Source organism: Mus caroli, unplaced genomic scaffold (assembly GCF_978045245.1).
Source record: "Mus caroli unplaced genomic scaffold, Mus_caroli_1 scaffold_14, whole genome shotgun sequence".
In the NCBI taxonomy this organism is placed as follows: Eukaryota; Metazoa; Chordata; class Mammalia; order Rodentia; family Muridae; genus Mus; species Mus caroli.
The window spans coordinates 12,989,250-13,012,391 of record NW_028227269.1 but is presented as its reverse complement, the minus strand read 5'-3'; positions in this window follow the sequence as shown (position 1 = coordinate 13,012,391).

Genomic DNA, 23,142 nt, shown 5'->3' with positions numbered 1-23,142 from the left:
CTGGCCAATCTAGGTGTGGCAGCTCACTCCTAGAAAGGATAAATAATTTTCTACTTATAGTTGTTTGTTTCCTCAGACAAGTAAGTAACGATCTTGTCAATGATGAAACAGTCCACAGGTGTTAGCTGTATGACTGCTGGGCCATACATCTATTTAATCTTGAGCCTTTTGACTGCCTGTGATGTAAGCATCTTCCAAATTCTCCAGCTTGACACGAGTCCTGTATAAAAGAGACAAAGACAGAAGCTCCTAAGGATGAGGGAGATACATTCACTCCATCAGAGAGTGCAACAGCCACACCAGAATTATCTGGGTTACTCTACAACTTAATACCTTCTTCCTTGTGATTGTCTGGGGAAAACCACACCTTTTCAAATATCTGAGAGGACCCAATTCCCATCAACTGATATCGGCCCATACCCTTCTCTCTGAGATGCATGGATTTCCAAGGCTAGATAAGGTTTCTAGGTAATCATCTATTGACTGCCTTGATCAGAACAGAATGATAGCCCAGAAGGGATCACACCTAATCCAAGATACCCCATAAACACCTCTGTCTTTTCTTCACATCATAGAGAGCCAACAGATGGAACAAGAGAGAAAATGGGGGGGAGGAGTCAGTGGAGGGGGTGCATATGGGATTCATGGACATACACTTTCTGTGCTGGGATCCTACTTGATCAGTTCTTTCACAAGGTAATCTGGGAGGGAAGGAAGGAAAGTATTCTTGGAAGGAAAATATTAGGTGAGATGATAAGAGAAATAGCAGAAATATGCAGATGTAACCCTGTGTGAAGTATTAAGACACTTAATTGAGTTGCCACAATGTCTTCGGGTTGTAGAACAGACTCTCCAGTGTCCTACCAAAGATGCACTTATAAGAAGATATGGGAGGGCATGGCTAAAACAGAGACTGTCAAGACAAGAGGACCAGTTTTTCTAACTTAATCGGAAAGCATCACCCCTATATCCTCAGCGCCTGGCCAGCACTGGCCCGAAGTCTGACAACACCAGAAGGACGCAGTCACTAAATAACTGCTTCTGGATATGTAACTTATGCCACGTGACATTAGCTGCTAAGTTTTCTCCCCATCTCAGGATGCTAAGATTCCTGTCATTAGAAGACAGCCTAGAGGCACTTGCAGGGCTACACATAGGCTGATCCAATTTTGCTGCTCTCTCACTGCCTGTGATTAAGCAGAAATGGGCCTTTTGCCCAGTGAATGCCGGTTTGAATTGTATTGCATCAAATTGTTGCATATGTAGCTGCTGGGGATGCTGAGTGTGTCTCTGGCACACACTCTGGGCCAGAGTTTCTACCTCTAAAATGAGTTTCTACCTCTATGGAAACTTAGGCTCAGCAAGATGCCCTCCCTCTTCCACACACACCTCATATCTGAAGATTTGGCCAGTAGAAAGCTTTTATTCTAACACCTTTGGATATATAACACCTACGGATGTATGATTCACCCCACTGGACAGAAAAAAAAAAAAAAAAAACACCTGCAATACAAAGAACTAAGGGTGGAGGCATGGATGATGGCAAGCCCATGCTTTGCATCCCTGCTTTCATATTAGCTATGACTTGGGAAGTCACTTTAATTTTATAAGGACCAAAGGTATCTTGAGAGAGGACTGAGTTAAGGTGCTTCAAGGGCTTAGTGCTATGTCAGGATGGAACAGGAACCCTTCCTGCTATCAGCAAGAGGAAACAGAGCTCTTTTGACTCGGGAGTGGTGCTAGAATTGAGTATCTCTTAGGAGAAGGCAGAGAGTTACCATGAACACGTCTGCCTTGCTGCAATCAAAAAAGACTTCTTGGACCAACGTTCTGTGTCGAGTTTTAATATAGACTCAGGAAGTTGAAAACTGAATGTTTTACTTTAGTGAGTGTTGTGCTCTTTGAAAAGTCATATTAAGGGGTGTGGTCTTTAGGGGCGGGATTAAGGCATGATTTTTACCCTCATAAATGAATTAGTTCTTTTATGAAAGAGGTTGAAGGGAGCTCTATGTAAGGATCTGAAAGGAGAGCCGCCCTCAAAGTAGTAAAGACATTCCCCAAACATGGAATCTATTGATATCTTGAAGGCAGTCTTTCCAGCCTTGGGAATTGTTAGAAATTATTCTTACTTATATATTACAGTGTAAAGTACTTTGCTATACAAGCTAAGATGTGTGTGAAAACTACTAAACAAGTCCAATTCCTTAACCTTTTCTTTAAAGTAGCCAAGGTTCAGAGAGGACCAGGCCTAGGAAAGAGTTGCCCAGTGTGAAGATACAGGGTGAACTAGAGCTCCAAATATGTAGGTGCTTTAAGTGGAGAGCTTTCCACAACACCAGCTCTTCTTGTCACCAACATAATTCTTTCCACAGGACAAGGTCCTTTCTACTATGGGCGTCTCTGCCAGTCCATCCCTGTGTGCGGCAAGCTTTGTGGCCCACCTTCAGTGGACGTCAAGTGTTAATCTGTAATAATTATGAACAGAAGTTACTCATACATGCCTTAAGGTATCCTTACTCATCATCTGTGGCTTTCCACTGTTTTCCTGCATGCAAGTCTGGTCATTGCTCATGTCTCAACAGTAAAGAAGGGCCAAGACAGTCAGCTTCCCAGGCGAAAGCACACAAGGAGGCCATACAAAGCCCTTGCCAGGTGTACTTAATTTTAATCTGTACAATTAAATTCCCAGCTGCATATGATGTTGCAGTGGTGAACTGAACCCTGAGTGATGTCCACCTAGAGATGGAGAGAAGATCAACATCAAAGGCAGCACCTTCACCATAAATATAAAGTCTTGAAAGGTGTATTTAAAGGCAAGTTGCACAAACGAATGTGGTGAGACTCAAGGAATTAAATGAATGGAAGGAAGTCATGTAGAAAATCAAAAGACAACATGTATATTTGATTTTAGGGATCCGAACTCTTAAAACCATTCCATCCTTCCCCCTTGGTACAAACATTTAAGAGGACAGGGGAGCCTCCTCTACTCACCTGCACTATGAGCACGCTTTCCGAAGATTCGAGACTGGGGACTAGAACAGAGAGCAAGTGAAGCTTCCGCCTTTCCCTGAACTTGATTATAATCCAACCAGATCTGGGAAGGAGTCTTTGAGCACAAAAATCTCATTGTCGCCCCAAAGATAAATGTCTCTGTACCCAGACTGTTGCTAAAGGTAAAAAATCAAGCATTTTGCTGAGCTAGTCGGGCTCATGTGTGGGGCAGTGGACAGTGCCAGGAAAGTTGGTGAGGTTGAATATATATTAGGATGGTAGGTGCTTCACCTGCCCCCGACCAGGTCCTTGTCATGTGACACAGCACCCCATGGAGAGGATCGTGACAGTCAGTTCTGTAGGGGCAGCACCCCAAGCCCCTCCATGTGCAGATGAGACATCCCTAACACCTCAGACCAAACTCATAGAAAACATCTGCTGTCAGACTCCAATGCACCCCAAAATGTGTATAAGACCCTATCCAGTAGGAATAAGGCAATAGAACTACTCCATCACGGATCATCTGAGAGCTTCTGTCATATAAGAGCTGTAACACTTCCTGGGGAAGAGAGTTTTTCCTCAGCTTTCTCCACTAGAAGCTGCACAGACCCCACCTTGGTCATCTCCTGCCCAGCGGCCCCGACCTAGCCATCATCCCTTGCCTGCTAGCTGAGCTTCTGCATGCTCTGTGCAGCATCTCTGCTGACTCTGACTCTGGAGCAACAGTGGTGGCTGAGCTTCCCCTCCCAGTTTGAGCAGTGGCGGCCCTCCCTGCTCCCATCAAATCATCTAGCCCACCTCAGAAGAGAGCAATGACTCCCTCCTCCCTCCCCCTCTCCCCTTAGCTTGACTGCTCCCACTGGCCAGAGTCCCTGCAGATCTCCACAGATAGCTGCTGGTATACAGTTTGGCAACTGGTGCCTAAAGTGGGGCAATAGCAGTGACATACTACAAGCTGATATTACTGGAAAGTGAGCGCTTACCCTCCTAACTTTAGAGACAATCTGTCCTTTGCCTGCTGTGCTTTCAGTCAGTGCCATCCTGTGAATTTAGACAAGCTAAAGGGACAATTGAGGTCTTCTGCCTAGAGCTACTCTCTGGTGTTGGTCGAAGGTCCCTTTAGCCTCTGTCTAAAACCCAACAGCCCTTAACAGGTCTTGGCAAAGACTCTCTAACTTCTCCATAAAACAAAAGCAAATAACCTGGTAATGCATCAGCCACTTAAAAGCCACAGGGTGGCTGCCAGTTCTTAAGTCTTAGGGAAGGCTTAGGGTTTTGGATCTCTGTGGAATCCCCCCCAAAGCCAATAAGCCAAGGGAACATTACCATTGCACAAGACTTTTCTCCTCTTTTCTGTCATGGGCAACTCATTATCATAACCCCCCCCCCCCAGGTCAGGGAGACATGTACCCTGCTAAAATCCCACAGAATAAAACAAAACAAAACCAAAAAAAACCTAATGATAAGCATCCTCTGGAAGATAGAACAACATCCTTCTCAAAGTCTCAAGCCTGGGAAGTCCAGAGTCAGGGTGCAGATTTGGTTGCTGATAACTGCCCCGTTCTGACTTTCAGACACTTGACTTCTTACTACTTACTCAAATGGAAAAGACATCCCTACACACGAAGGCTCCACTTTCACTTAGTGCGCAAGGTCATATCTCCAAATTACATCACTGTGTGGATAAAGAATTTGGCAGACCTAAGAGAGACAATGTGGTTTGCAATGCAAGGACAATATGTGTGTCCTATAAGATACTTTGTTGTTGAGCCTGTTTTGTGTCATGAAATAGGCAACTAAGCTGAGTTAAGTCACGTTGTATAACTTACTATTTTGTGTTAACGCTGGCAAATGTCTCTGTATCAACAGATCCCTCAGCCATACTATTGCTTTGGGGAACTGAAATGAACATTCTAAGCTGTATCCAAGGGAGAGAGTAAAGTAGAGGTTGTCTGGAGGTGAACGTGCAGCAGCACTGGGGGACTGGCTTGGCTTCCCAACTTAAGGTACAAGATCATACAACTTAAGCTTCTACTTCAAGAACCTCCTGTCCCCATAGCTCTCCATCCAAGAAACCAGGTACTGGGGTAAACTTGAGAGACCAAGTAAGATCTCTCTCTCTCTCTCTCAAAAAAAAAAAACAAAACCAAAAAATAAAAACAAAAAAAACAAAAAATAAGACCTGCAAGGCTAAGCCACGCAAGTTGTTCATCTCACCTTCCTCCAGATGGACCCCAGCACCAGATGAGGCTTGATAGAGCCTTTAAGCATCATCTCAGTCTTGCTTTATCTATCTTGGATCTGTTGTTGCTACATGCCTGTGGACAGGTAGAAAGGGAAGAACCAATAACTCTCTTTTGCTTAAAAGCCATAGTGTTTCCTAGTTGTGGATTAAATGATTATTAAAATTCTGTAGATATTAATTAATGCTGGAAATTAATATGGTGGCAATTATTCCTTAACTAGTTTTTTTCCCAAGTAACCACACAGAGACCTTTTATTATTTCAAAGCTTAGGCCTTAGCTGGACAGACTCTCAGGTACCTCATCTAGGTTAAACCAACCACCTCGTCCAATCCAGTTATGTGGCTAGCTATACCTTCAAATCCTGTGATTATCTCCTCCCATGTCTCCTGGTGAGAAGGCTTTCCTTCTTCTTCCCAGAGTTGCTCTCTTCCTTCCAGGAAGTCCCACCTCCCACTTCCTGGTCAGTTAATTGGCCATCAGATTTTTTTATTAAAGCCAATCAGAGAATGCTTTAGGTAGGTGAGGAAGAACAGAGATACAATTTCCCACATCATACCCCAACATCTAGAACTATGCTTTGAACTCTGTCTCTCAAATGATATACTCAAATGTGACCTTATTGGGGAAGAGAGACTCCATATATAGAAATAAGTTAAAATGTTGTGCTTAATTATGGCCTCTCCTAACCAATGAGATTAGTAGTCTTAGAAGATTAGGGGAGAAATATAGATGTATACAGCGAACCTTAGGGTAGAAAAAAGAGGTAGGGTGGTACTGTTGCATGCTATGCAAAGGAAGCTAGAAGATTCCAGAAAGGATACTCCCTGAGAATCAGTGGGATGATCTCAACCTGTCACCAACTTGACTGAAAATTCTGCTGTCTAAAGCTGTCCAGTTTGCAGTATGCTAAGAACTAACATACCTTGAAATCTCCTTAAGTGATGTTGTTAGATGCTAGTATCTCAAAGAAAACTGACATTTGATATTTCAAAACCTTATTTCACACAAGTTGCTTGCTGAGTTGTTCATGGTGACTCCTGTGGGGTGGGATAAGGGACCATGGGGAGAGCACATGAAGTGGCAGTCTGTCAGGCCATCAGCCCAGACACATAAACCATGAAGAAAGTCACCCCAAATTTCCAGCTAGATTCTATTTATAGAAAATGATGCTGACAGGTAAAGCACAAGACATAGATCAGAAACCATAGGTAGTAGATTAAGGTTTTCAAGAGGAAGATAACTGATAGAGTGAACATATAGAAGTAAAGCATTAGGTTGGCTTATACTATACTCACTGGGCATTCTAACAATGGCTATCTGCACACTGGAGAACCTGGGAACCCAATTGCTGTTCAGTCCACTATGCTGGGTGCCACTGAAGTTCCAGTTTGGCACTGGGGGTCTGTGGAATTCCTGGAGAGTGTATGATCTCCACTTTGCTTTGAAAGCAGGAAAAACTGTGTTGTGATAGCAGCAAAGGATGGCAGGAGTGATGGTAACTGGATGGATGCACTCAACAGTTAGAAAGAATGGCAGGCAGTCATCAGGACTGCTTTTCTATGATGTCTTTATGTCTAGGCCATCTCTGGAAAGTGCATCTGTCCTGGGAGAGGGTTCTGCCTCCCTTGGTTTATCCTCCTAGAAGGACCCTCACAGATCTCACTCTTGTCTCAGTGGATTCCAGATCCACTTGACACTCAAAGTGATCCATCACAGTTGGACACTAATGTAATAGGCATGCATCATTTCTAGAAATGTGCTAAGCACTGGTCAAGTATTTATAATCAAGTAGGTTGTTTTCATCTTGACCTTACATTCTTTCTTTTTGGAACAAAACCCTTCTTATTCTCCTATGATTATTTGTGGTTTTGCTTTTAATTACTGTGGTGGTTTGAATAAGATGATCTCCCTAGATTTATATATTTGAATGCTTAGTTACCAAAGGTTACCATTATTTAAAAGGATTAGAAGAATTAAGAGGTGTGGCCTTGTTGGAGTAGGTGTGGCCTTGTTGGAGGAAGTATGTCACTGAAGGGTAGGCTTTGAGATTTCAACAGTCCATGCCAGGGCAAGGCTGTCTTTGCCTGTGGAACAGGATATAGCTCTCAGTTAGTGTTACAGTGTCTGCCTTATGCCTCCATACTCCCCACCATGATGATAATGGACTAAACTCTCAAACAGTGAGCAAGTTCCAGTGAAATGCTTTCTTTCCTGAGAGTTGCCTTGGTCATGTTGTCTCCTCATAGCAACAGAACAGAGACAATTACTATTTACTAGATATTCATGAGCTTTTTCTTCATTTGTAATGCTCATTGAGTAGGAGTCTCATTTTATTACTCAGAAGTGCTGTATGCATACTTGAACTTCAATTATTGCCAACTCTTTTGCATTAATTAAACTTCAATGGAGTTCTTGTCATACTTTGTTTTTATAGTTACAAAACCCTAAAAACTAGACAATTCTATCTGCCTTCCCTTTCGATAATTTTGGTTTTTACTCTTTATCTCACTTTGATGTTTTTTTTTAAACATTTATTTACTTCTCATTTTTATGTGTATGGCTGCTTTGCATGCATATATGTCCGTGAATAATGTATGTGTCTGGTGCCCACAAAAGTCAGAAGACGGCATTGGATGCTCTGGTTGTGAGCTGCAGGGTGGGTTCTGGGAATCAAACCTGAGTATTCTGTAAGGCCAGTCAATGTTCTTAGCCACCAGTCTATCTTGTCCACTCTGTATCATTTTTATATATTTTTAAAACAGAAGTATCGAGGTACTTTTAACATACAATAAACAGAACACACTACATATCCTTGGGGCACTCTTTGTACCGAGATCATGAAGTTTTACTACCATGTTCTTGTAGCTTTGTGAGGATCCCACTTGAGGATTTCTACATGGATGATCATGTAAATAAGTGAACACTTTCACTTCTTTCTGATTGGTGCTTTGTCTGTCTTTTCCTTCCGTGTTGTTTTGACTTAAAACTCTAGAACAATCTTGAAGAGATAGAAAGGAACAAATGCCATTTATATGGCCCTAATTTTCCCTCTGTTTTATCAGTTGGGTTATTGAGAAATGAGATATTAACATCCCTGACTGGAATCTCGGGTGGCAGAGGGGGGATTATGCCTTTTCACAAGAATTGTTCTTCTTGTATTTGAGATATTGGATTTTAGACCCCTTACTGTTTAGGAATAAGTTTCTTTAAAGAACTGACTCCTTCATCATCATGAAATGCCTTCCTAGCTGTTGCTGAGACTCTTTGTTCTTGGATGTACATGATTTGATGTTAGTTTTGCCATCCACTCTTTGGTAGTACTTTATGATGTATCTTTTAAAAATAGCCCCTTAATTTTATTATATTCATTTATTCATATTTATGATGGTTTTTTGACAGGAGGCTTACTCTGTACCAATGTTATTTTTTTAATCAAATATAACATTCTTCACTTTTAAACAAGATTTTAAAAAATTTATGTGTGTGTGTACATGTGCCAGGGCCCATAGGGGCATCACACCCCTTGGAACTGGAGTTTCAGCGGGTGGTGCATTGCCCGTGTATGGAATGGGAACTAAACTATGCACCTTTGCAGGACCCACACATAACTCTTCACTGCTGATGCCTTTGTCCAGCCCAGTGCCTGATTTTTAGTGACACATAATGTGATTATCAGTGTAGCCTGTCTTGCATCATCCAGCTTTCTATTAGGCTCTCTTCTGTTTCATCTATGTTTATGTATCCCCCGTGACTTTTACTCTATTGTTCTGGCTTGGTGGAACTTTTCTTATTTCTTTTCAAAATAATTCCAATGGATCTCCTTAGTTGGCTCATAAACTATACCTGCCTACATTATAATTTTGATGGTTACTTTAGGATTCAGAGCATCCAGTTTAGACAATATACTTGTAGGTGATAATGTTCACTTGCTGCACAAGAACCTTCCATGGTGAACTCCTCTCACTGTTTTCAGTCATTCTGCCAGACTTTTCAGGGCTGACACAAAATGATGCCTGAGAAAAACAACTCACAACTCATAGTTTTGAGATTTTTTTCCATTACTGATGTCAGAAAGAGTCAAAGTAGAATAGAAGTGTTTCTATAGTGGTAGTGGACAGAGAGAGAGAGAGAGGGGGGGGGGAGAGAGAGAGAGAGAGAGAGAGAGAGAGAGAGAGAGAGAGAGAAGAGGGGGAGAGGAGGAGAGGAGGGGGAGAGGAGTGGGAAAGGAGAGGAGGGGAGGGGAGGGGAGGGGAGGGGAGGGGAGGGGAGGGGAGGGGAGGGGAGGGGAGGGGAGGGGAGGGGAGGGGAGGGGAGAGGAGAGGAGAGGAGAGGAGAGGAGAGGAGAGGAGAGGAGAGGAGAGGAGAGGAGAGGAGAGGAGAGGAGAGGAGAGGAGAGAAGAGAAAAGGGGGTAAAAGAAAACGTATAAAGCTTTTCCTTTTTCTCCTTGTTATTTCGTTCAGGCCCCCCAGGCATGGTGTGGGGCCACCCACACTCCAGGCAGACCCTCTCCCGCTTAGTTAATCCTGTCTGGAAACATCTTCAGGCTTCATAGTCAGCGTATGCTTTATTATTCTCCTGGGCAGTGTCAATTCCACCACATTGGCAAGACTAAGCCACATGCAGCTTGTATTCTTTTAGTCACACACTTTGATTTCTATGGATTATAAAACATACTATGCATTGTTACTGTTTTACGTCAAACCATTGAGTATGTTTAATATAATTAACATAAGCAAATACCTTTATAATTACATATGCTTTCACAATCTTTTGTTTCTTTGTGGACACAAGAGGCCTGATAGGCATTGTGTTTCCTTATTTGAGGTAAGAAATGAGAACTGCAGCCATTTAAACTGTCCCTAATCTTTTAAAACATTGGTCAAGCACCAGGTCCCCAATCTTCTGAAGTTTTAACTCCTGGATTTTGATTATAGATATTTTAACATAGCTCTTCAGGCTCTGCTCATCCTCCTTGATTAGCATGATATGGTCAACTTAATGGCGTACAAGGATGCTCTATGGGGAAGTTTTTAACGATCTGTATCTCTTCAGAATCCACTGTGGGAAGAAGCAGTCAATATAGGCCAGAGAAAACTAGGGCACATATATTGCTGTCTATACAATATAGATGTCAACTAGTTTTTATTTTTGATGATTTTGTCAGAAATGAATGTGCTTGCAAGGAACATATACTATGTGTCCAAAGCCATTTTAGTCTGCACAGGCACAATGATACCACATTCGGAAAGTTATCTTTAATGGGCAAATGTTTGACTGGTATTGTGACTATTAACCAGAATTTCCAGGATCCATCTAGCTTCTGCAGGAAATGTAGGAGAAATCACAAATCTTTCATCCTATAAGTTTTGGGAGTGGTGCATTTCTTTGCCTACGAATGCAATATTAATTTCTATTTGCTTTCTACATGGGAGTGGAGTAGGTGGCTAGCCAACTTCAGAGCCTTTTATTTGGCTCCCTCTTCTACACCCACTCTGACCCAATAGGTCAAGGACACAAAAGAAGGTCTTGATTCTGCAAGTATGTCAACTACGAAATTGTAGAGAATGGGAAAATGGCATGGTGTATGTTGGCAGAGTCTGTGGACCTGATTTGAGTTTGGATTCAGCAAGGACTCACTGTGAATAGTCCCCCATGGCTCACTAGTGAGTCATGATAAGGGTCTCTGAGCATCAGGGTAAAATCTTGCTTGTGGCTAGGGATTCCTTAGATGATTATATAGTCCTTTGTCCCTTGATCTCCAAATAAATGGCCATAGTTTCACTAGAAAAAATGTACATATTGGAGTGCTGAGGGTCTCTTTCTGAAGCTTGAGTTTACTGTTGTTTAGCTGGGGTGGCAGCCAAAAAAAAAAAAGGAAAAAAAAGAAAAAAGAAAAAGAAAAATGAAAAAGAAAAAGAAAAAAGAAAAGATAAGAAAAGAAAAAGAAAAAGACAAAAAGAATCCTTAACTATTCTCTTGTCACCATTCCCAGTGCTAGAGTTACAGGTATACAAGCCACACCCAGAAGTTTTCTAAGTTTTTTTTTTTAATAGTTCAATTGTGTAGTTTTTAAGTATGAACTCTGTAGATGACAACATTGCTATACAGTGTTAGAAAGTTGGACACACAGTAGATACTGGCAGTTCTTTAGTGCACAGTTAAACAGGACAGATAAAATGGCAGTAGTTTCTGAATTCAATATGTTAGAAACTTATCTAGACTATGTAGCTGGAATATGAAGGGATGTAACACAAAAAGTTAACCTGGTATTCATAAATGGAGGCTTTACAAATTGGAGAACCTTACATCTCTGCACATAAGAAGGAGTGTTGGTTATTAGTACAGGGGGAGAAAGAATACTTTTTCAAGATGGAGGTTTTAGAATCTGGGTAGCTAGAATCTATGGGAAAATCTACGAAGATATAGCAGAGACTCGGATTTTCCAAACTATTGCCTTTGTCTTGCCATAATGCATCTGCCTTAGCATTTAATTTTCTTTAAGGTTCTACACTGCATATTATATCTGAGTCTGAAGCTCAACATATTGTGTTTTTATACAGTGGGTTGTGTATATATGCACCTTAGTTAGGATTCTTATGCAGGCATCCTACCACCTCAGGATATAGTATCTAGAGACAGATGGAACTTTTGTGTTATGATAAAGAACACACAAAACTGGGAATAGTGCCTTTGAACGAGGCCAGTGACCTAGTTTGTCCTGTATGACAACCATATAAGAACAATTCAAAAAAGAGCCCTCACTAGAGCCCAGGTATGGGCTCCCTGATCATGTACTTCTAGCCTTCAGGAATTTGAGAAATAAATGCCAGTTGTTTATAAGCCACTCCATTGAAGGCAGTTTTATTAGAGCATCCTTAGTGGACTATGATTCTTCACAGCCTTCAGTAACCCTCTGTGAGCGCTAATCTTCATTGTCAACTTGACTACATCTGGGATCAACTAAAACACAAACACCTGGGCATGCTTGAGGAGGATTTCCTTTCTTTTTTCTTTTATTCTTCTCTCATGTATTACCTCTAAAATTCAGTTTCCCCTTCCTCCCAGACCCTACCCTGATCCCCCTACCCCCCAGATCACATATCCATGCCTCATACCTTCCCCTAGTCCCCCAAAAAAGCAGGCCTCCCAGGGATATCCACTGAACATGGCCTAACAAGATACAATATAAGGGCATAAACCTGTATAGCAAGGCTGGACAAGGCAAACGAGTTGGAAGAAAAGGGTCCCAAGCATAGGCAAAAGAGCTAGAGATCCCTTCGACTACCCACCTACCATCTTCCACTCTCATTCTTGTTGAGAATCTCACAAGAACACCAAGCTACACAGACATAATGTATATGCAGAGGACCTAACTCAGATACATACATTGTCTGTTTGTCTCTTCAGTCTCTGTGAGCCCCTATGAGACCTGCTTAGCTGGTTTTGTGTGCTGTGTTCTCATAGTGTCCTTTAGCCCTCTGACTCATGAAAATTTTTTTCAGTTGGGTCATTTAAGGTGGGAAGACTCATTCTAAAGCTGGGTCACACCTTCAGGTAGCATCCTACATAAAAGAAATGGAAGAATGAAACTTTTTATTTTTTATTTATTTATTTATTTATTTATTTTTTGCCTACTTGCCCTCATTCTTGCTGGCAAGTTCATGTATCCTGTTACTGCGACACTCCTTTACTGGTGTTAAAACCTAATTCTTTGGGATTCCAATGTAGATCCAAGACCTGAAGTTCTTTACAGCTTCTCTGGAATGCTAGACCAGATTAGGGTTACTGAGACATACTGTCTCATGGACTGAACAACTACCACATCCTTGGCCCTTCCATCAGGAGACAGCCATTATTAGACTACTAAAACCATTACTTGCAAGCCAGTGTCATAAATTCCTTGTGTGCATGTGTGTGTGTGTGTGTGTGTGTGTGTGTATGTGTGTGTGTGTATTTATCAGTTCTATACATGTAGAGCCTAACAAATTTTCTTTATTCCTGGCACTACTGAGAGGTCCGATTATCTTTCTACAAATGGTTCTCCCACATTTACAAATATTTGAATCAAAGTTATTGCCCGCGCTTTTGTTCCCCCTGGTAAGAACACGCTCAGGGCAACCGGAATCTTCTGCAGCACAAGCTTTATTGCTTACCCCATCAGGAGCCAGTGGAGAGGAGAGCCAGAGAGAGAGAGACAGCAATGGCGGAGCCCTCTCCCTTTTATGGAGGACTGTCCTCCGCCTCGGACATGTCGCTCCCTGATTGGCTGCAGCCCATCGGCCGGAGTTGTCGTCACGGGAAAGGCAGAGCACATGGCGTGGAAAGCTACCCCGGCACATGCGCAGCTTGCTTGTTTACTACTTAGAACACGGGTGTCAGTGCCATCAGCGCCATCTTGTAATGGCGAATGTGAGGGCGGCTCCTTACACAAAGTGTTACTAGATTGTCTCTTAAAGCTTCCAGTGATTGAAGTTTTAGCAATGAAGCCACTAATATGTTTTGGGAACTAACTGTGTCCTACTTTCCTGGTACATGTCTCAACTGCTGTTTGAGTGGTTAGTGATTCTCTTTACCTATTTGTCTTGGGCCATCTTCCTGGCCTTCTGTGTCTATAGGGTCAAGTTGGAATCACATGGGTGGAAAATGTCTTGGGAAGAAATACCAGTGAAAGGAAGATCAAAGAAGCATAGTCATTGATTTAGGATGAACAAGTGTGTCTTAACCCAAAGCAGAGCTCCACAGCACACACCGACCATTAAGATATCAATAGTTCTACTCTCAGTCAATGTATAGACTATTCTGAGAACACCACAACCTCAAATATACAGAGACAAACTTGAAAGAGATGACTGCCAGGGACTATCAAAGAGTCGCTTTCATAGTGTTCTTTCTTGAAGGACAAACTGGGCCATGCCTTCCTGGTTTCAGCTCCTTGTTCCACACCACCCATGAAATGTGTCTAAGGAGATCATGCTTAGAGAATTGCAAATTCTATCCCAGAGGAGTAGTTTTCCCTCTGAAACAGTCTCCTCAGTTCTGTCAGGTTGGTGTGGGCAGTAGCCCTGTTCTGAACTAGATGGGAACACAACGTTTAAGGTATTTTAGCTTCAATAGGATTCCAATGTCTGATCATTTCCCATTTTAAAAGTAAATAAATTAAGGTTTCAAGGGGAAGTACACATCCTTCCTAGAACAACCCAGCCCACAGGAAGGAGTAACAATGGCTTCCACCCTTGAGATCACTCTTCCCCTCCTGGGAAGGAAGTGTGAGATTTGTTGGCCTGGACAGAATCTGAGAACACTGATGTTCTGTCTACTCTGGCTGCATAAGCAGAGACTGTGTGCCTCACAAGATGATAAGAGCAGCCTGGGGAACACTAAATGTTCATCTTGGGAGGGGCACAGGAGGAAAAGAAGGGGACCCACCCAGTACCCTTTCTTTTGGCTTTGGTTTTGGTTATGAATATTGGTGTTCTCTATTATCTTCTGCAGGTATGACTCCTATTTTCATGGTGCCCTGGGCAGAAGAGCCAAGAAGAGGAGGAGATACACCATACTGCAGGAGGCCAACCTTTCTCTGATAGCTTTTACTAAGCATCATGTTAGTAGGACTTTTGTTGCTGTGGTAGAACACCTGAATAATTTAAGGGAAGGAGAATTTATTTAGACTCATGCTTTAAAGCAGTCAGTTTCAGAGGACTAGTCTATGACTCACTCTCTTATTATTTGACTTTGCTGAGGCTGCTGGCACATCATGGCAGAAGGGCATGGAAGAGGGTAGCTACTCTCTCCAGGATAGCTGGAAAATGGAGAAAGAGAGAAAGGATTTTGTTATATGATATATCCTTCAAAGATGTGCTTCAAGTGACTAACTCCCTCCAGGTAGGCACCATCTCTGAAAGTTTCGATGACCTCTCAATAAAGCCATCTGTTACTAAATCCATCAATGGATGAATACATTGATTAGGTCAGCCCTCATTTCCCATTGATCACATCTGCCAACTTCAGACCAAGGCTTTAACACATGAGTCTTGGGGAAGGGATGAGTACTTGATGACTAAGGCAACTTTGCCTTAACTTTGCCTTTTTATTCACTTCAGGACTCCACACCCTGGAATGGTCTACCCACATTGAAGGCAAGTCTTTTACTTCCGTTAGTCTCATTTAGGAACCCCTCACAAATATGCTAAAACACTTGTTTCCATAGTGTTTTCTGAGTTCCAGTGAGCTGACAATCAAGACTAACCATGCATAGGAATGATCCTTTCTCAGGAAAATGTAGAGTTAGGGATAAGTGCCTGGTCATTGAATTGTTAACTTACTGATGACTCTATAGAACCAGAGTTGGGAAAGAAAAAAATTATAATATGTAGTACAGAAAAAAACCCACTTAGCTTAGGAATTATGGGCCTCTATTTCAATATTCTTCACCTAGCAAAGCTTTAGAGTTTACCTAATTGGTGTGCCTACTTGTATTAATGGAGACATTGAATATCAAGGGAGTCAAGATACATAGTGATACTTCTTCTATCAGCAAGCTTCAGTGTAGCTCTGGGGCCACTTATTCCAGAAAGTCATGCTTGAATTCTTGTCTTTTTTCAGGGATCCACATGTGTATAGCCATAGTCATGTATCATCAAATGCCAGAGGGCCTAGAGATACCCTAAGGGGTACAGCAAAAAAAGCATGCATAACATTGTTATTCTGACCATGAGGATATGGTAAGAATCCCAAGAAAGAGGAAGAGTGGAAGAAGCACAAATCATACAGAAGAAAAGCAAGGGGCTATGGGTGAGCTGGAGAAGGCATGCTTTCTAAAAATGTCTCCTGACTCACTTTCTTCATCATAGTAGACTGTGGTTTTTAATATATTAAGTCCAGCTGACAGCCAGGGTGGCATACAAAGCTATAAATACTGTACTACAACCATGATCTAATTGAATGCCTAAGCTCTTTGAGCCCATTGTTATGGCTTGAGGTCCCATAGGCTCATGTTTGGACCTCTCTGGCTTATGGCACTACTTGAAGGAGATGTAAAGGTTAAGTGGTTGGGTGTGGCTGGTGGTTCTGTCTGCGCTGTCTGCTTCTCAGCCCTCTGCCTTATGAGGAGTCTTTGTCAAGTGCTCCCACCATTGTGAATTCTGCCATGTCTCTCCAACCATGGTAGGCTGAACAGCCTTGAGACCACGAATCTTTCTTTACTGACATCACTTCTGTTGGATGTTGTGGTCACCAGTTAGCAGACTATAGGAGAATAGCTACAAGTTTTTTGAGTGGGTCAGGTAACACTGACTCTTGAGATTTCATGCAGCAACTGATCCATTGTCATTCACCAACAAATGTTTGTGCAAATAGTGAATCTTTGGCTTAGCAGTCTAAAGAATCCATGCAACTTACCTTTCTTCTGAGACATTTCCCAGGGCAACACAGATGTGATTGGCATAAGAGCATAGTTCATTTATGTTTTTTGACACGGTTCACCAGCATCAGTGTGTATTCCCTGGAGACAGAGTACTGGCTCCAGGATGTTCATTGTAGGTCACATAGATTACTGATTGACAATCTTGGAACTGTATCTCTCCAGCTATTTTTCTGATATTATCCCCCAATGTGTTTAGTTTATAGTTTATTGTCACTGTGAGGGGGTTCTTGTTAAATTTTATTATTTTATTTCCTATAGTTTGTAGCTCTCTCTCTCTCTCTCTCTCTCTCTCTCTCTCTCTCTCTCTTCCTATGTAGCATTCTTTACAAGCTGTGTGCATACCATTCAAAAATGTACCCCCAAAAGAGATCTTCTATGCTATTGTTCTCCTTTGAGACAGAGTCTCATGTAGTTCGAACTAGACTTGATCCTCTTGCTTCTACATCCCAAGTGTTAGGGTGGCACGTGCCACCATATTTGTCTGTGTCTGCATCTGTGGCACTCCAGATCACGAGGAAGACCATATCAATAACCCATATAGCTGAGGCACACAGAGGTTTCAGCTGTTTTGGCCATTGAAAGGCTATGTGACATATAGTAGAGTAGGGTAGCAGGAACTTGCTGGACCCAAAACCTAGAGGTCAATGGGCTAGAACGAGAGGTATTCTATAATAGAGACTAAGAAGAACCCAGTTATATCGCTCTCTCAATGTGTGTACTCAGCTGTCATTTACACTCTGAGTTCAATGACCATTTATGACATTAGAATAATGATATCCTTACTGACAACTCCTAGGATAATCTGCCAATATAACTAGCCTTTCAGGCATGGCTAGTGAAAAGTACCACCTGAAGAGTAGAGGAATGGTTAGGTTAACAAGACAACTGACCCTCCTCATCCTTTAGTTTTGTCTTACAGCTTCCCACTGTCCTCATCTCAAAGGCTTCAGTATTCCCACTGGCTAATAGGCACTATTCCCAGGGAGACTGTTCTAGAAGTCTTATAGTGGGACTGCCCTGCAGTTTTTATAGAAATGGCTGCCAACCAGGTTCCCTAGTACTCTATGTCTAAGAGCAGCACACCTCCTTAGCTGCAGGTGCACAAATAATTCACTTCATGAATGGTAAGTTCTGAAAGGCAAGCACAATTGTTAGTTGTGTTATTGCTATGTCAACCCACAGAGCTCTTACATGCCTTTAGTTCACTGCGTGGCTTGACTTCTTTCTTGATAAAATGCTGTAAGGAGACAGAGCATAATGAGGGAATCACAGAAGTTGAAGGACAGTCACAACACTCTCTGAGTTACCTGTGATTTTGCTAAGCCTGAAGAGTCCTGGGGCCTAATCAAGTCCATGCAGAGGTGGAGAAAGACTCTGAGTCCTGAAAGATGAGTAAGAATGTCTGAGTCAAAGAGAGGCACTGCTGCATAGAGGTATCAGAAAGTGGCCATCTAGAAGACGACACCATGTCCAGGCATCTGTGACTCGAAGCTAAACACAATTGGTTGTGACATGCACCATGTCTAAGTGAATGAAAATTGTCCCTCAGTCAGAGAAAAACATACGGTCTTGTCATTAAACTTAAAGGTCCCCCAGGAATGTTCTCAGTCTTTACAGAGCACAGTGACATGACCAGATGCCCTTGGAATTGATCCTTTTAGAGACATAGCTATAGATTTTGCCTCATTGTATCTTAGCATCCCTTAAAGGTCTTACAGAGCTTGCTCTCTACGTTCAATTTGACAGCACAACATGGCAGTGAATATATGAGCTTAACAAAAGAAAACTCTTCTGTGGGGACCAGTGTGATTGCTAAGGCACACTGCCTCTAGATGGGAGCCTTCATTAATTTTCTAAGGTTAAATTATGTGCCTGAAGGGGTTTTGCGTGGCTCTTGCTGTTGAGTTTGCTGAGTGCAGCATCTCCGCCTTGAGCTCTGTGCAAATGAGAAAGGTCCATTGAAGGACAGTTGGTAAGGCTCCATCTCAGCTCAGAGATTGTGAACTATTTGTTAAGTTATATATTTTATCAATTTATTTATTTATTCATTCAGTTTACATCCCAATATCAGCCCCCACCCATCCTCCCAGTCCTCCATACACACAGCTCCTCCCTGCTCCCCTTCTCCTTTGAGAACTTTTAATGGAACTTTGTCCTCTAGGGCCCACTTTCCTAATGAGTCCTAGGAATACTACAGTTACTCAGTGGCAGCAAAACTCACAGTTTACATGGTCTGCACCATAGCATTTTGAGAGAATAGTCTTATTGTGAAACAAAATCAAACAAATCCTGTTTGTTTTCTCATATAAACCAAAGAAAAACAAATACCTCTAGATAGAATCTCAGTTGTGAAGGGTTCAGGTTTTAGCTTTATGTGTCTAGCAGCCAAATGAACACATTGAAACCCTGACCAAGGAATGATGTTAGGAGAGGGATTTCAATGGGAGACTCCAGACTCTAGAAGATTCCTCACCCTTCCACCACAAGAAGCAACAAGATGGAGGAAGATGCTTCCAGGTTTGGACCCTGGATCCATTTCCTTGAGGTTGAATATTAGGCAAGATACTTTTCTATGTTTCAGTTCTATATTCTTTCGCTTATGGATATTGTCTACCTCATGTGCTTATGCTGATGTATGTTTATGGGATAGGCAAGAGATGTGACAGCTATTGTTATGTCTGTCCATTGTCCAAATTCTAGGAACCTTTGGGACAGATATTTGCTTAAAGCAGTGAAAAGGAAGCATAATTACAAACTGACCACAGTTGACTTTCCAGTCTCTCTGGGGGACATTTGTAAAGGCGGCTTTTGTTTCTTGTACTCAGTGGGATGCTCTGCAGCAAAATGCAAAGGGTGTGCTGGGATGGGTAAGGACAGGGCAAGGGCTGGAGCCGACCTCAGGTGTCCCAGTACAAAACAGCCAAGCCGCTCAGGAGCGATCATAAGAGAACATGGCTTGCCAAGAAGTGTTGCCATGTTATTGTAGAGGATTCATCTGCTTAGCATTAAGCTCCCCTTGTTTAAACCTCAGAGGTTTTGGACTCTGTCGGGTGTGAAAATTTTTTTCTGTTTAGAAAGAGTTCCGCTCATTATTTTAGCAGACTGCACATGGGGAGAACTTGTTTATCTGCTAAGTGAGTCATCAATATCCTGCTCTATACGAGCCATGGAATGATAGACTTGGACGGGCTCTCAGTCTCACCCAGCTCAACCCCTTCATCACCAGCAGGGAGATGGATAGCCAAGAAGAGAGGGATTTAATAGAGCTGGGGCTGATGAACAGCTCTCCTAATTCCAATCTTATATAGATTCTACTAAATGAGAAAGTCAATTGCAGAATATTGAAGGAACAAGAGGCAAAGGGAGCCAGGCTACCTATTATAAGTATTCCTCTTAGTAACTCTGGAAATTGTTTTTAAGAAAAGAAATACGGTACTTAGTTGGGAAGACACCAAGAAAATTGCTTCATCATTCACAAAGCATCTGTGCATTTACATGCAGCTACTGTGATAAGGAAAAGATCAAGGAAAATCAGACAGATGAAGTAGATACCCGCTGTGTCCTGAGTCTTCAGTAGGGTCCACAGATGGTTTTGTAACTGCTTCTTTAGATACTAGGGTCCTACAGAAATATCTCAAGTTCTAATTTGAGGATATAGAAGGGATCAAGCTTGGTTTACTTTCTCCAAACCTGCATTCCTGTCAATCACAGTGTCCTGTTTTGCCTCTACATAGAGATTTCATGTAAGATTTTCTTTGCAGACAAGACCTTGTTGGACTTTCTTGCATTGTTCAGAAGATGCTCAGCTGTAAGAACAAAAAACTCAGATACCATTAATACAAGCAATAAAATGTACTGGACAATTTTGCATTAGTCTAACTTTGGTCTCTTTTATGAAGAAAGGGTCAATTCTTTATCACCAAGTAAGTAAGTGTATGCATATGCAGGACTTAAATAAACACGACTTGATTTTCTCTCTCTTCTTTTTTCTCTTCCATTCATCCTTTTGCCGATACTCACATGCCATTATGAATGATAATCAGCTTTTAGTTGCTGACAGTTTTAGATTTACACAGCCTTCCAGAAGCATTTTGTGCCCTTATGTCTATATAGCAATTCCACATAAGACTATTGTCATTTCCTCTTGGCTCCTTCCTTGTCACTGCACAAATCATAGCAGATAAGGATATTGTCACACCCTTACTGTCAAGTTAGTGTTCTAGTGTCAACTCCTGTGGGGAAGGACAGAGCATTTTGATTGACAGTCTTAGTACGATTACAGAAAATGACAGACTAGTATTCTAGAAAGAGAACATGAGCATACACGTGCAGATGAAAAGACCACAGAGTCTATACATACTTTCTCCTTAAATTGATGGACATGGATTACCTGATAACTATCATGGTTTGACCATGGATTCTTTTCCTTGAAATTTACATGAAACTTAATCCCCATTATGAGAGATTAAGAGAGGGTATCAGTTAGGACAGGCAAAAGGCCATGAGGATACTATTCAAATGAATGGACTTAGTGGGTTGATGGTTAATGGGTTATCTTGACAGTGTGTCTGCTCTCAAAACCAGTTTGGGTAAGTCTCTAGCACACTCCTTGTCTCTCACCACGTGATGCCTGAGACTACCTCAGAACTGCCAACTGAAAGACTGTCTCCAGATATATCCCTTTTACCTTGAACAAGAATCGTGATCCCAAATAAATCATTTTTTTTTCATGAAAATTTTACCCAATAGTATTTAGAGAACCAATTAATGCTGAACTGAGTGCCATATTTTTGGAGTGCAAGAAATCCAAGACTCAGTTTATGATGTCCTGTGTTTATATCACTTCCCTGTCGGCTCATCTTAGAATATTGCAGTGATCACTTCATTTTTGCCTCTTTTTTTTTTTTTATCCCTTTGAGATTAGAAATTGGAGTTTGAACATTCTTGTTGTATTTTGAACTGTCTAAAATGGGTTTTGCAATTATCCCAAATTGAAACACATAGGTACAGAGAGTTGGATATGATTATAAGTATTTTTTGTTTTCTGTTTATAACATAACTTATATTATTTTTCCTTCAGTGTCCGGTCCCCTTCATACCTCAGTGTGATGATAGGACCGTGAATGCTTGTATTAAATAAGGTCATTTTAATTGAGAAAGTCACTGTAATCAAGTCCAATCAAGTATAGAAAGAAGGCTTAGGATTGACCTTGATATGACTGAGAGTGTCATTATTATATTATTACTTTTCTACTTTTCCCAGTTAAAATGCATTAAAACCCAAGGAAAAGACAGAGTGAGTCTGTTGCATTTAATTGTTAACAATTCTGAAAGCCCAGGGATCTGAATTCTGTTTCTGGCTCAGTTGTTATCTGTTGTGTGGGTATGTCAAAATCCTTTTCTTATTCAGACTTTTATGTAAACATCTGCAAACACAAATCCCCATTTATGTCTGCCAGGACTTACTCTTGTTCTAAATATATATTGCTAGATTACAGCTCATAATATGGACTATTATGGTCCCTGATTTATCTGTGTACTACTATGTTTGTCAGATGACATTATTATTTCCCATATCTTGGTTTTACAAAGCAGTCTTAATTGATAATATAGTCCCATATTTCCAAATTACCTTTCTGCCCATTCAAGTTTTTGCTTCCCTCCCCGAGGAAGATTTTGAATCTCCACCAGCCATAGCAGTCTGCTATATATGAATAACCATCTTGTTCAGATTATAAGAACACTCAAAGCTCTCAAAGTATTTTCCTTCCCCATAGTTTCTCTTTGTGATCCGCAGTTAGACCTGTCAGCTGTCAGCTGTCAAGTGACCAGCTCTACCTCATTCACCTTATCAGACTGTATCTTAAAGTCAAGGTCAACTTCCCATCCCTCCAGAACAGGGGCTTGGGATTCCACATCAAACAAGACTTAAAAATGCCTAGCTAACTCTTTCCCATGCCTGAGGGTGCATATGTTGAAAACAGAGAAAACAAGCTTTACCCAAGGAAGCTGAGGTTCTTTGCCCAGTCATGTGAAGAAACTAACTAAATATTTAAGGTTTGTTGATGCCAACATATTGTTTTTTAATTTCAATACCCTTCCACATATTAATTCATGGGACTCTCACAAACAACTCTGCAAAGACGCAGTAGTCATTGTGTCTCTTCGATTAGGCATCAGAGCCACAGATGGTTTAACTGGAGTGCCAAGACTGTTAGTAAGAAAGGGAGGGAACCAGGGCTGGCATCCAGCTGTCACCAGCCTATTGCAAGAATTTGACAAGTACTGTGTAGGAGCCCTAAGACTTAGTAGTACACAGACAAACCAGGGATCATACCCCCTATCTACCCGATGCAGAGGTGTGAATGAGTCACAAGATCTTACAAAGGTCATTCACTTATTATTGTCTGATATCCAAGTAGACTTGAATTTCTCAGCAACGTGATCAAATACCAAGACCTGAATTTAGCAATGCTTAAAGT